Genomic DNA, 12,075 nt, shown 5'->3' with positions numbered 1-12,075 from the left:
GCGTTCGTACGTGCAGCTCCAGGGCGTCCTGCGACCGTCCTCCTCTGTCTGCTAGTGCTACGCAGTACACACTCTTTTTATTTGTGCGTTCATGTTCAGATCATCACAGTACATAATCGATTGATTTTTTTATCTGTCAAACAGTGTTGGCCTGCTACTAACCAGTAACTAGTACCGAACTATGAACTTTCCATCTTGTAAAGTGGTAATGTTCAGTGCCAATGGGAGGGAAGTTGTTCGCTTCTGTTAACTTATTATCCGGTTGTATATTAGCTACTACTCCCTCCGTTCCTAAATACAAGTCTTTTTAGATATTTCAATATAGACTACATACGGATGCATATAGACACGTTTTAGAGTGTAGGTTCATTCATTTTTCTCCTTATGTAGTCCATATTAGAATCTCTAAAAAGACTTATGTGTAGGAACGGAGGGAGTAGTAATTATTGTGCACTGCTTGTTTTTTTATGTCAAAATGCAGATAAGAGACAATAAGTAAAATTCAATCTCCCCCAGGAATCAATTTCTCCTTTTATTAGAGTTGATTTCAGCGTCTCGGTGGATTTTTGGGTGACGACGCGTGTAATTTTGGGGGAGGAGCAGGGGTAAGCATTATGATTTACACATTCATCTTGCGATTATGGTGGGTTAGGATGTTCATTCTGTTTTTATTGGCAACAGCTTCAAACGCCTCTTCCCGAATTTTCTGGACCGCTATTTTAGGAGTATATAACCCCCACCTATTGGATGACCAACCCATGTCACCGCGTACACCACTGTGGCCGCCACTTGACGGCAGGTGGTGGACACCAATGCAACCACACTGGCGGCTTCCCTTGCCTAGCTACACGTTGCATCTCTGTTTCATCTTCGCTAGGTAATTTGTGTACTTCTGCTCTCTTTTCTCTCTGTCTAAGCATGTGCTTATTAGTGATTAGCACTCACATCATAACTATTACTAGCTTAGAGGACAGTTTTTATTCTCTAGACTGTTATTTCTTACATCTGTAATAATAAAACATGTGGAAGGGGGTTCTTTTCATTCTTCATTGTGATATCTCATTGCAGCAAGTTTTAATTCTACAAGTAGATGAATCGTTATTTCTTTCAAATTCAGATCTAATGGTGGGTGTATAGTACAGAAAATTGCATACCTAACTGGTCCTTAATCTAAGCAGAATGTTTATCAGGTAAAGCGTGCAGGTTTGTGGGGATGACACATATTTGGAGGTACAGCTCCTGCTTGCATGCGCAAAAAGTTCATGATTTGCATCTCTAATATAACATGGTAAGTCTTTTTCATTCTTGATCTCTCCATTACGCTATGTTCAATTTCATGAATGGAAGGAATTCCGGTTTGAATTCACATGATGTTCAAACACATAAATACATGATATGCTGAATTGCTAACATATCGAAAAATGCTACAGCTTGATGACTATGTAGTAAAGTTCATTCAGAACTTAGTTCCGGCGACATGGGTCTTGGGGAGTATATTGGGTTCCAATACAATTGAGCATGATTTATTGGCAGTATACTACAAAACTACATTATTCCCAGGTCAAGCATTACATTTTGGACATAACTTTACGTGCAATGCAAGTCAGCAAAACAGATGACATTTTTTTCTTACTCCAGAACCACTTAATTTTTCTCTACTAATTTCCCCTTTGGATCTTTGTAGGAGATAATGGCACATCAATTTGATGTTTTTAGTAGTACTGTTTATATTTTAGTTTCCAAGAAATACTCAAAAGTATTGGTGGTATGACAGTTGAGTACATTTGTTGATCTTTTATTATGAGCACATGTTTTTCCCTATCTAATATTAGGACTACGCATCGTTGTGATCCGTGTGATATGGGGCTTAATGATTTGAGAGTCGTTGTCCCCAAATTATTCTAAAATGGTTGGTGGGTTTTTATGTATCCATCAGCAGCTTTAGTTTTTGTGAACATATTTGTCGAACATTTGAGTACATTTACCAGCAATATAGATGAAAATTGCTAATGACCCATATGATTGCTTTCACTAGCGAGCTCAGGTGTCAGTTCAGAGAGCAACTTCAATGTTCTCTAATATCTGATTGACCCATAGAGAATTTTTATTGATGTTCTAGTACTGCATACTAATGTATTTTCAATGCATATTTTATAGCTTAGGGTGTGAAATATTCATTTTGTGCAGCTTGCGATCATCAACTATTTAACTCTGGTGAAATTTATGGTGTTGTGGAACGATTGAAGTTAGTACAAAGTCGAGACACTTATATTGAGATGGACGGATTATAAGTTTACTTACAGTTGAACTGAACCTCAAATGTAGAAAGCAGATGGTGGTCAAGAATCGGAAAATGCTCATGCTTGAAATAGCAATGTGACCAAGCAAGGTGGTACTGAATCACGTGTATAACTTCCTGTGTCACTAAGCACATCAAGAAAATACATTTGTAGGCAGTATGTTTGGCAAAGTATCTTGGTTTTTTAGGTCAAAAAGCCAAAGCTGACCACTCCAACACAACCTAAGACATTGGTGCTCCAAGACAACCTCAAGACATTTCTACGGTACTTCTCTCATAGTTTTATCAAAGAACATTTCATCTTGTACTAATCCAAGAGCTTATGTTCTAAGCTTCTCTTTGTTAAAAAATTTCTTCCAGGCTAGCTGAGAGTTTAGAATTGGAACACATTGTAGGAGCAAGCAACAACTACGCAAGAATTAGTCTTTAAATGAACACATATTATGTATAATGTATGGAAAGTTTAGTTCTACTTTGTAGTATATATATTCTCTTAATTATTTACATCTTTCATATGAATGTATGATTTGATTCAGTTGTGAACTCCATACACAAACGTATGTATTTGTTCATAGATTTGTTACAAATGATGCTAATTGTGAGAATGGATTGCTTGAGAATGCAATTGGTGATGTGGGTTGATGCCTTTTTATAGTGATATTTGATCAATTTGCACATGCATCCCTATCATATTAACGTAACTGAATTTGAAATGGGGATTACAAAAGTTAAATTAATAAAAAAATGATTAAAGTAAAATATTCCATAGGCACAAAAAAACTTATTCATATTTAGAGACGAATATGTCGTCTCAACATAGCGTCTATAAGTAATGGGCCCACATGAGTAGAGGCGCAACACTGGCGTGTAATAGAACGTCTCTATTTTGTAGAGACGATTTTGAATGTCCCAATATAGCGTCTCATACCATCTAGACACGCTAACTAAGCGTGTCTATCTTTTTTGAGATGGTCCGTGAGGAGACGCTCCAAGGATGCTTTACTAAATTGTCTCTATTTTTACCTAGAGACGAAATAACACGTCTTTAGCTATGAAAATTAACGTCTCTACACATCGTTTTTCTTGTAGTGATCTTGCTTAAGGCGTTACTCTGTTTTTAACTTAATACTCTAGATGCATGCTGGATAGCGGTCGATGAGTGGAGTAATAGTAGTAGATGCAGAATCGTTTTGATCTACTTGTCACGGACGTGATGCCTATATACATGATCATGCCTAGATATTCTCATAATTATGCACAATTCTATTAATTGCTCAACAGTAATTTGTTCACCCACCGTAGAATATTTATGCTCTTGAGAGAAGCCACTAGTGAAACCTATGGCCCCCGGGTCTATTCTCATTATATCAATCTCCATCACTTTTATATTGCTTTGCTATTTACTTTGCCTTTACTTTTTACTTTGCATCTTTATATCAAAAATACCAAAATATTCTATTTATCAGATCTCACTCTCGTAAGTGATCGTGAAGGGCTTCACAACCCCTAATCACGTTGGTTGCGAGTAGCTATCGCTTTGTGAAGGTACGAGGGACTTGAGCGTGGGCTCCTACTGGATTGATACCTTGGTTTTCAAAAACTGAGGGAAATACTTACGCTACTCTGCTGCATCATCCCTTCCTCTTTGGGGAAAACCAACACAAGCTCAAGACGTAGCAAGAAGGATTTCTGGCGCCGTTGCCGGGGAGTCTACGCAAAAAGTCAATATACCAAGTACCCATCACAATCCCTATCACTCGCATTACATTATTTGCCATTTGCCTCTCGTTTTCCTCTCCCCCCAATTCACCCTTGCCGTTTTATTCGCCCTCTCTCTCTATCCTCCCTCTCTATTTGCCCCTTTTTGCCCGCTTGCTTTTTGTGTGCCCGTGTGTTAGATTGCTTGTTTGTCACGATGGCTCAAGATATTACCAAATTGTGTGACTTCACCAATACCAATAATAATGATTTCCTTAGCACTCCAATTGCTCCTCTTACCAATGCTGAATCTTGTGAAATTAATACTGCTTTGTTGAATCTTGTTATGAAAGATCAATTCGCCGACCTTCCTAGTGAAGATGCCGCTACTCATCTGAATAGCTTCGTTGATTTATGTGATATGCAAAAGAAAAAAGATGTCAATAATGATGTCGTTAAATTGAAGCTATTTCCTTTTTCGCTTAGAGATCATGCTAAAGCTTGGTTTTCGTCTTTGCCTAAGAATAGTATTGATTCATGGAACAAATGCAAAGATGCTTTTATCTCTAAGTATTTTCCTCCCGCTAAGATCATCTCTCTTAGAAACGATATAATGAACTTTAAACAACTTGATCATGAACATGTTGCACAAGCTTGGGAGAGAATGAAATTAATGATACGTAATTGCCCTACTCATGGTTTGAATTTGTGGATGATTATACAAAATGTTTATGCTGGATTGAATTTTGCTTCTAGAAATCTTTTAGATTCGGCCGCGGGAGGCACTTTTATGGAAATCACTTTAGGAGATGCTACTAAACTCCTAGATAATATTATGGTTAATTATTCTCAATGGCATAGTGAAAGAACTTCTAATAAAAAGGTGCATGCGATAGAAGAAATTAATGTGTTGAGGGGAAAGATGGATGAACTTATGAAATTATTTGGTACTAAGAGTGTTTCTTCTGATCCTAATGATATGCCTTTGTCTACTTTGATTGAGAATAATAATGAATCTATGGATGTGAATTTTGTTGGTAGGAATAATTTTGGTAAAAACGCTTATAGAGGGAATTTTAATCCTAGGCTATATCCTAGTAATCCTTCTAATAATTATGGGAATTCCTACAACAACTCTTATGGAAATTATAATAAGATGCCCTATGATTTTGAATCTAATATTAAAGAATTTATTTCTTCGCAAAAGAATTTTAATGCTATGATTGAAGAAAAAATGCTTAAGATTGATGATTTGGCTAGGAACGTTGATAGAATTGCTCTTGATGTTGATGCTTTGAAACTTAGATCTATTCCACCTAAGCATGATATTAATGAGTCTCTAAAAGCCATGAGAATTTCAATAGATGAGTGTAAAGAAAGAACCGCTAGGATGCGTTCTTCCAAAGATGCCTTTATTAAAGCGTGTTCTTCCAATTCCTATGAAAATCAAGATGAAGATCTAAAAGTTATTGATGTGTATCCTATTAAATCTTTATTTTGCAATATGAATCTTGATGAAACTGAATATGATCTTCCTTTACCTAGAAGGCGTTCTAAAAATTCGGAGTGTTTAGATCTTAATGATGAAATTGATGAAAGTGGGATTGAAAGAAATAAAAATTTAGATGTTGCTAAACCCACTATATTGGATTTCAAGGAATTTAATTATGAAAATTGCTCTTTGATTGATTGTATTTCCTTGTTGCAATCCTTTCTAAATTCTCCACATGCTTATAGTCGAAATAAAGCCTTCACCGAACATATTGTTGATGCCTTGATGCAATCTTATGAAGAAAAACTTGAGTTGAAAGTTTCTATCCCTAGAAAACTCTATGATGAGTGGGAACCAACTATTAAAATTAAAATTAAAGATCATGAGTTTTATGCTTTCTGTGATTTTGGTGCTAGTGTCTCTACTATTCCCAAGACTTTGTGTGATTTACTAGATTTCCGTAATTTTGATGATTGCTCTCTAAACTTGCATCTTGCGGATTCCACTATTAAGAAACCTATGGGAAGAATTAATGATGTTCTTATTGTTGCAAATAGGAATTATGTGCCCGTAGATTTCATTGTTCTTGATATATATTGCAATCCTTCTTGCCCTATTATTCTTGGTAGACCTTTCCTTAGAACGGTTGGTGCGATTATTGATATGAAGGAAGGGAATATTAGATTTCAATTTCCATTAAAAAGGGCATGGAACACTTTCCAAGAAAGAAAATAAAATTACCATATGAAGCTATTATGAGAGCCACTTATGGATTACCTACCAAAGATGGCAATACCTAGATCTATTCTTGCTCGTTATGCCTAGCTAGGGGCGTTAAACGATAGCGCTTGTTGGGAGGCAACCCAATTTTATTTTTATTCCTTGCTTTTTGATCCTGTTTAGTAATAAATAAATTATTTAGCACATGTTTTGGTTGTGTTTTTTGTTTTTAATTAGTGTTTGTGCCAAGTAGAACCGTTGGGAAGACTTGGGGAAAGTCTTGTTGAACTTGCTGTAAAAAACAGAAACTTTACGCTCACGAGAACTGCTGTCATTTTTATTTGAAGAGTGCTATTTAGTTAATTATTTTTGAAGATGATTAATAGGTAAATTTGTCATGTCCATAAATTTATTTTAGAATTTTTGGGGTTCCAGATCTTGCGCCAGCTACAGATTACTACAGACTGTTCTGTTTTTGACAGATTCTGTTTGCTTATTTTGATGAATCTATGGCTGGTAGAATAGTTTATAATCCATAGAGAAGTTGGAATACAGTAGGTTTAACACCAATATAAATAAAGAATGAGTTCATTACAGTACCTTGAAGTGGTCTTTTGTTTTCTTTCGCTAACGGAGCTCACGAGTTTTCTATTTTGAGTTTTGTGTTGTGAAGTTTTCAAGTTTTGGGTGAATTCTTTTGATGGATCATGGAACAAGGAGTGGCAAGAGCCTAAGCTTGGGGATGCCCATGGCACCCCCAAGATAATCCAAGGACACAAAAAAGTCAAAGCTTGGGGATGCCCCGGAAGGCATCCCCTCTTTCGTCCACTTCCATCGGTAATTTACTTGGAGCTATATTTTTATTCACCAACATGATATGTGTTTTGCTTGGAGCGTCTTGTATTATTTGTGTCTTTGTTTGTTAGTATGCCATGATCATCCTTGCTGTACACACCTTTTTGAGAGAGCCATACATGAATTAAAATCTGATAGAATGCTCTATGTGCTTCACTTATATCTTTTGAGCTAGATAATTTTGCTCTATGTGCTTCACTTATATCTTTTTGAGCTAGATAATTTTGCTCTATGTGCTTCACTTAGATCTTTTAGAGCACGGTGGTGGATATGTTTTAAAGAAACTATTTATCTCTCATGCTTCACTTAAATTAATTTGAGAGTCTCTTAATAGCATGGTAATTTTCCTAATAATAATATGCTTAGTATTCAAGATTTGTGAAACTTTCTTTTGAGTGTGTTGAATACTAAGAAAAGATTGAAGCATGATAATTGTTTTGAGATATGGAGGTGATAATATTAAAGTCATGCTAGTTGAGTAGTTGTGAATTTAAAGAATACTTGTGTTGAAGTTTGTGATTCCCGTAGCATGCACGTATGGTGAACCGTTATGTGATGAAGTCGGAGCATGATTTATTTATTGATTGTCTTCCTTATGAGTGGCGGTCGGGGACGAGCGATGATCTTTTCCTACCAATCTATCCCCCTAGGAGCATGCGCGTAATACTTTGCTTTGATAACTTCTAAATTTTTGCAATAAGTATATGAGTTCTTTATGACTAATGTTGAGTCCATGGATTATACGCACTCCCACCCTTCCACCCTTGCTAGCCTCTCTAATACCGCGCAACTTTCGCCGGTATCATACACCTACTATGTACCTTCCTCAAAACAGCCACCATACCTACCTATTATGGACTTTCCATAGCCATTCCGAGATATATTGCCATGCAACTTTCCACCATCTAGTTCATCATGACATATCCATCATTGTCATATTTCTTAGCATGATCATGTAGTTGACATAGTATTTGTGGCAAAGCCACCGTTCATAATTCTTTCATACTTGTCACTCGTGATTCATTACATATCCCGGTACACCGCCGGAGGCATTCATATAGAGTCATACTTTGTTTTAGTATCGAGTTGTAATCATCGAGTTGTAAATAAATAGAAGTGTGATGATCATCATTCAATAGAGCATTGTCCCAAAAAAAGGCCAAAGAAAAAAAAGAAGGCCCAAAAAAGGGGCAATGCTACTATCCTTTTTCCACACTTGTGCTTCAAAGTAGCACCATGATATAGCGAGTCTCATATATTGTGCTTCAAAGTAGCACCATGTTCTTCATATAGAGAGTCTCATATGTTGTCACTTTCATATACTAGTGGGAATTTTACGTTATAGAACTTGGTTTGTATATTCCAATGATGGGATTCCTCAAATTGCCCTAGGTCTTTGTGAGCAAGCAAGTTGGATGCACACCCACTAGTTTCTTTTGTTGAGCTTTCATAAATTTATAGCTCTAGTGCATCCGTTGCATGGCAATCCCTACTCACTCACATTGATATCTATTGATGGGCATCTCCATAGCCCGTTGATATGCCTAGTTGATGTGGGACTATCTTATCCTTTTTGTCTTCTCCACAACCACCATTCTATTCCACCTATAGTGCTATATCCATGGCTCACGCTCATGTATTGCGTGAAGATTGAAAAAGTTTTGAAAAAGTTAGAGTATGAAACAATTGCTTGGCTTGTCATCGGGGTTGTGCATGATTTAAATACTTTGTGTGGGGAAGATGGAGCATAGCCAGACTATATGATTTTGTAGGGATAACTTTCTTTAGCCATGTTATTTTGAGAAGACATAATTGCTTTGTTAGTATGCTTGAAGTATTATTATTTTCTATGTCAATATAAAATTTTGTCTTGAATCTTTCTAATCTGAATATTCATACCACAATTAAGAAGATTTACATTGAAATTATGCCAAGTAGCACTTCGCATAAAAAATTCTCTTTTTATCATTTACCTACTCGAGGACGAGCAGGAATTAAGCTTGGGGATGCCTGATACGTCTCCAACGTATCTATAATTTTTGATTGCTCCATGCTATATTATCTACTGTTCTGGACTATATTGGGCTTTATTTTCCACTTTTATATTATTTTTGGGACTAACCTATTAACCGGAGGCCCAGCCCAGAATTGTTGTTTTTTTTGCCTATTTCAGTGTTTCGGATAAACAAAATATCAAATGGAGTCCAAACAGAATAAAATCTTCGGAAACGTGATTTTCTCGCCGAACGTGATCCAGGATACTTGGACCCTACTGCAAGGGATCAAAGAGGTGGTCACGAGGGTGGGGGCGCTCCCCTAGGGCGCTCCCCCTGCCTCGTGGGCCCCTCAGTGCTCCACCGACGTACTCCTTCCTCCTATATATACACACGTACCCCCAAACGATCAGAACAGGAGCCAAAACCCTAATTCCACCGACGCAACTTTCTGTATCCATGAGATCCCATCTTGGGGCCTGTTCCGGAGCTCCGCCGGAAGAGGGTCGTCTTCACGGAGGGCTTCTACATCATCCTAGCCGCTCTGATGAAGTGTTACTAGTTTACCTCAGACCTTCGGGTCCATAGTTAGTAGCTAGATGGCTTGTTCTCTCTCTTTGAATCTCAATACAAAGTTCTCCCCCTCTCTTGTGGAGATCTATTCGATGTAATCTTCTTTTTGCGGTGTGTTTGTTGAGACCGATGAATTGTGGGTTTATGATCAAGTCTATCTATGAATAATATTTGAATCTTCTCTGAATCCTTTTATGCATGATTGGTTGTCTTTGCAAGTCTCTTTGAATTATCCGTTTGGTTTGGCCAACTAGATTGGTAGTTCTTGCCATGGGAGAAGTGCTTAGCTTTGGGTTCGATCTTGCGGTGTCCTTACCCAGTGACAGAAGGGGCAGCAAGGCACGTATTGTATCGTTGCCATCGAGGATAACAAGATGGGGTTTATTTCATATTGCATGAATTTATCTCTCTACATCATTTCATCTTGCTTAAGGCGTTACTCTGTTTTTAACTTAATACTCTAGATGCATGCTGGATAGCGGTCGATGAGTGGAGTAATAGTAGTAGATGCAGAATTGTTTCGATGTACTTGTCATGGACGTGATGCCTATATACATGATCATGCCTAGATATTCTCATAATTATGCACAATTCTATCAATTGCTCAACAGTAATTTGTTCACCCACCGTAGAATACTTATGCTCTTGAGAGAAGCCACTAGTGAAACCTATGGCCCCCGGGTCTATTCTCACCATATCATTCTCCATCACTTTTATATTGCTTTGCTATTTACTTTGCGTTTACTTTTTACTTTGCATCTTTATATCAAAAATACCAAAAATATTCTATTTATCAGATCTCACTCTCGTAAGTGATCGTGAAGGTCTTGACAACCCCTAATCGCGTTGGTTGCGAGTACCTATCGCTTTGTGCAGGTACGAGGGACTTGAGCGTGGGCTCCTAGTGGATTGATACCTTGGTTCTCAAAAACTGAGGGAAATACTTACGCTACTCTGCTGCATCATCCCTTCCTCTTTGGGGAAAACCAACACAAGCTCAAGACGTAGCATGCCTATATACATGATCATACCTAGATATTCTCGTAATTATTCGCTTTTCTATCAATTGCTCGACAGTAATTTGTTCACCCACCGTAATACTTATGCTATCTTGAGAGAAGCCACTAGTGAAACGTATGGCCCGCAGGTCTATTCTCCATCATATAAGTTTCCAATCTATTTTATTTTGCAATCTTTACTTTCAATCTATATCATAAAAATACCAAAAATATTTATCTTATTATTATCATCTCTACCAGATCTCACTCTTGCAAGTGGTCGTCAAGGGATTGACAACCCCTTTATCGCGTTGGTTGCGAGGTTCTTATTTGTTTGTGTAGGTACGAGGTGACTCACGCGTGGTCTCCTACTGGATTCATACCTTGGTTCTCAAAAACTGAGGGAAATACTTACGCTGCTTTGCTGCATCACCCTTTCCTCTTCAAGGGAAAACCAACACAGTGCTCAAGAGGTAGCAACGAGGAACTACGGAATGGTCCAGATATAAAGATTGATATATGGGATAATTGTGTTTGGTCTCCAGAAGGGTTCTGGAATTCACCGGAAGGGGTTCCGGATGTTTCCCGAAATGTTTGGGTACGAGAACACTTTATTTGGGCCAAAGGGGAAAGCCCACAAGCTTTTTGGAAAACACAAAAGGAAGTTTTGCGGAGTCTAGGGGCTAGACGCCAAGGTCAGGCGTCTGGAACCCTGGCGTCTGGTCCTGGAGTCCGAGAAGGACTCTTGCCTTTCGGGTGAAATTGACTTTGTGTAGGCTTTTACTCCAAGTTTCGACCCCAAGGCTCAACATATAAATAGAGGGGTAGGGCTAGCATCCAAGACACATCAAGAAACACCAAGCTGTGTGCCGGCAACCCCGTCCCCTCTACTTTATCCTCCGTCATAGTTTTCGTAGTGCTTAGGCAAAGCCCTGCAGAGATTGTTCTTCACCAACACTGTCACTACACCGTCGTGCTGTCGGAACTCATCTACTACTTCGCCCATCTTGCTGGATCAAGAAGGCGAGGACGACATCGAGTGGAACGTGTGCTGAACGTGGAGGTGTCGTACATTCGGTACTTGATTGGGACGGATCGTGAAGGTGTACGACTACATCAACCGTGTTGATAAACGCTTCTGCTTTCGGTCTACAAGGGTACATAGACAAACTCTCCCCTCTCGTTGCTATGCATCTCCTAGATAGATCTTGCGTGATCTTAGGATTTTTTTTTTAAATACTGTGTTCCCCAACATTTTCCTACCAATCTATCCCCCTAGTAGCATGCGCGTAGTACTTCGTTTCGATAACTAATAGATTTTTGCAATAAGTATGTGAGTTCTTTATGACTAATGTTGAGTCCATGGATTATATGCACTCTCACCCTTCCACCATTGCTAGCCTCTCTAGTACCGCACAACTTTCGCCGACACCATAAACCCACCAT

General features: G+C 38.2%; 1 long non-coding RNA gene across 1 annotated transcript; it reads left to right on the top strand.

Moving 5' to 3' along the window:
• Window positions 1-2,023: 2,023 nt before the first annotated feature.
• On the top strand, window positions 2,024-2,812 carry LOC125539978. The gene is made up of 2 exons (XR_007297129.1): window positions 2,024-2,564; window positions 2,660-2,812. It is a non-coding gene; the product is annotated as an uncharacterized LOC125539978 (long non-coding RNA).
• Window positions 2,813-12,075: the final 9,263 nt, after the last annotated feature.

Source organism: Triticum urartu, chromosome 1 (genome assembly GCF_003073215.2).
Source record: "Triticum urartu cultivar G1812 chromosome 1, Tu2.1, whole genome shotgun sequence".
Classification (NCBI taxonomy): Eukaryota; Viridiplantae; Streptophyta; class Magnoliopsida; order Poales; family Poaceae; genus Triticum; species Triticum urartu.
This window is presented reverse-complemented; position numbering and strand designations above follow the sequence as displayed.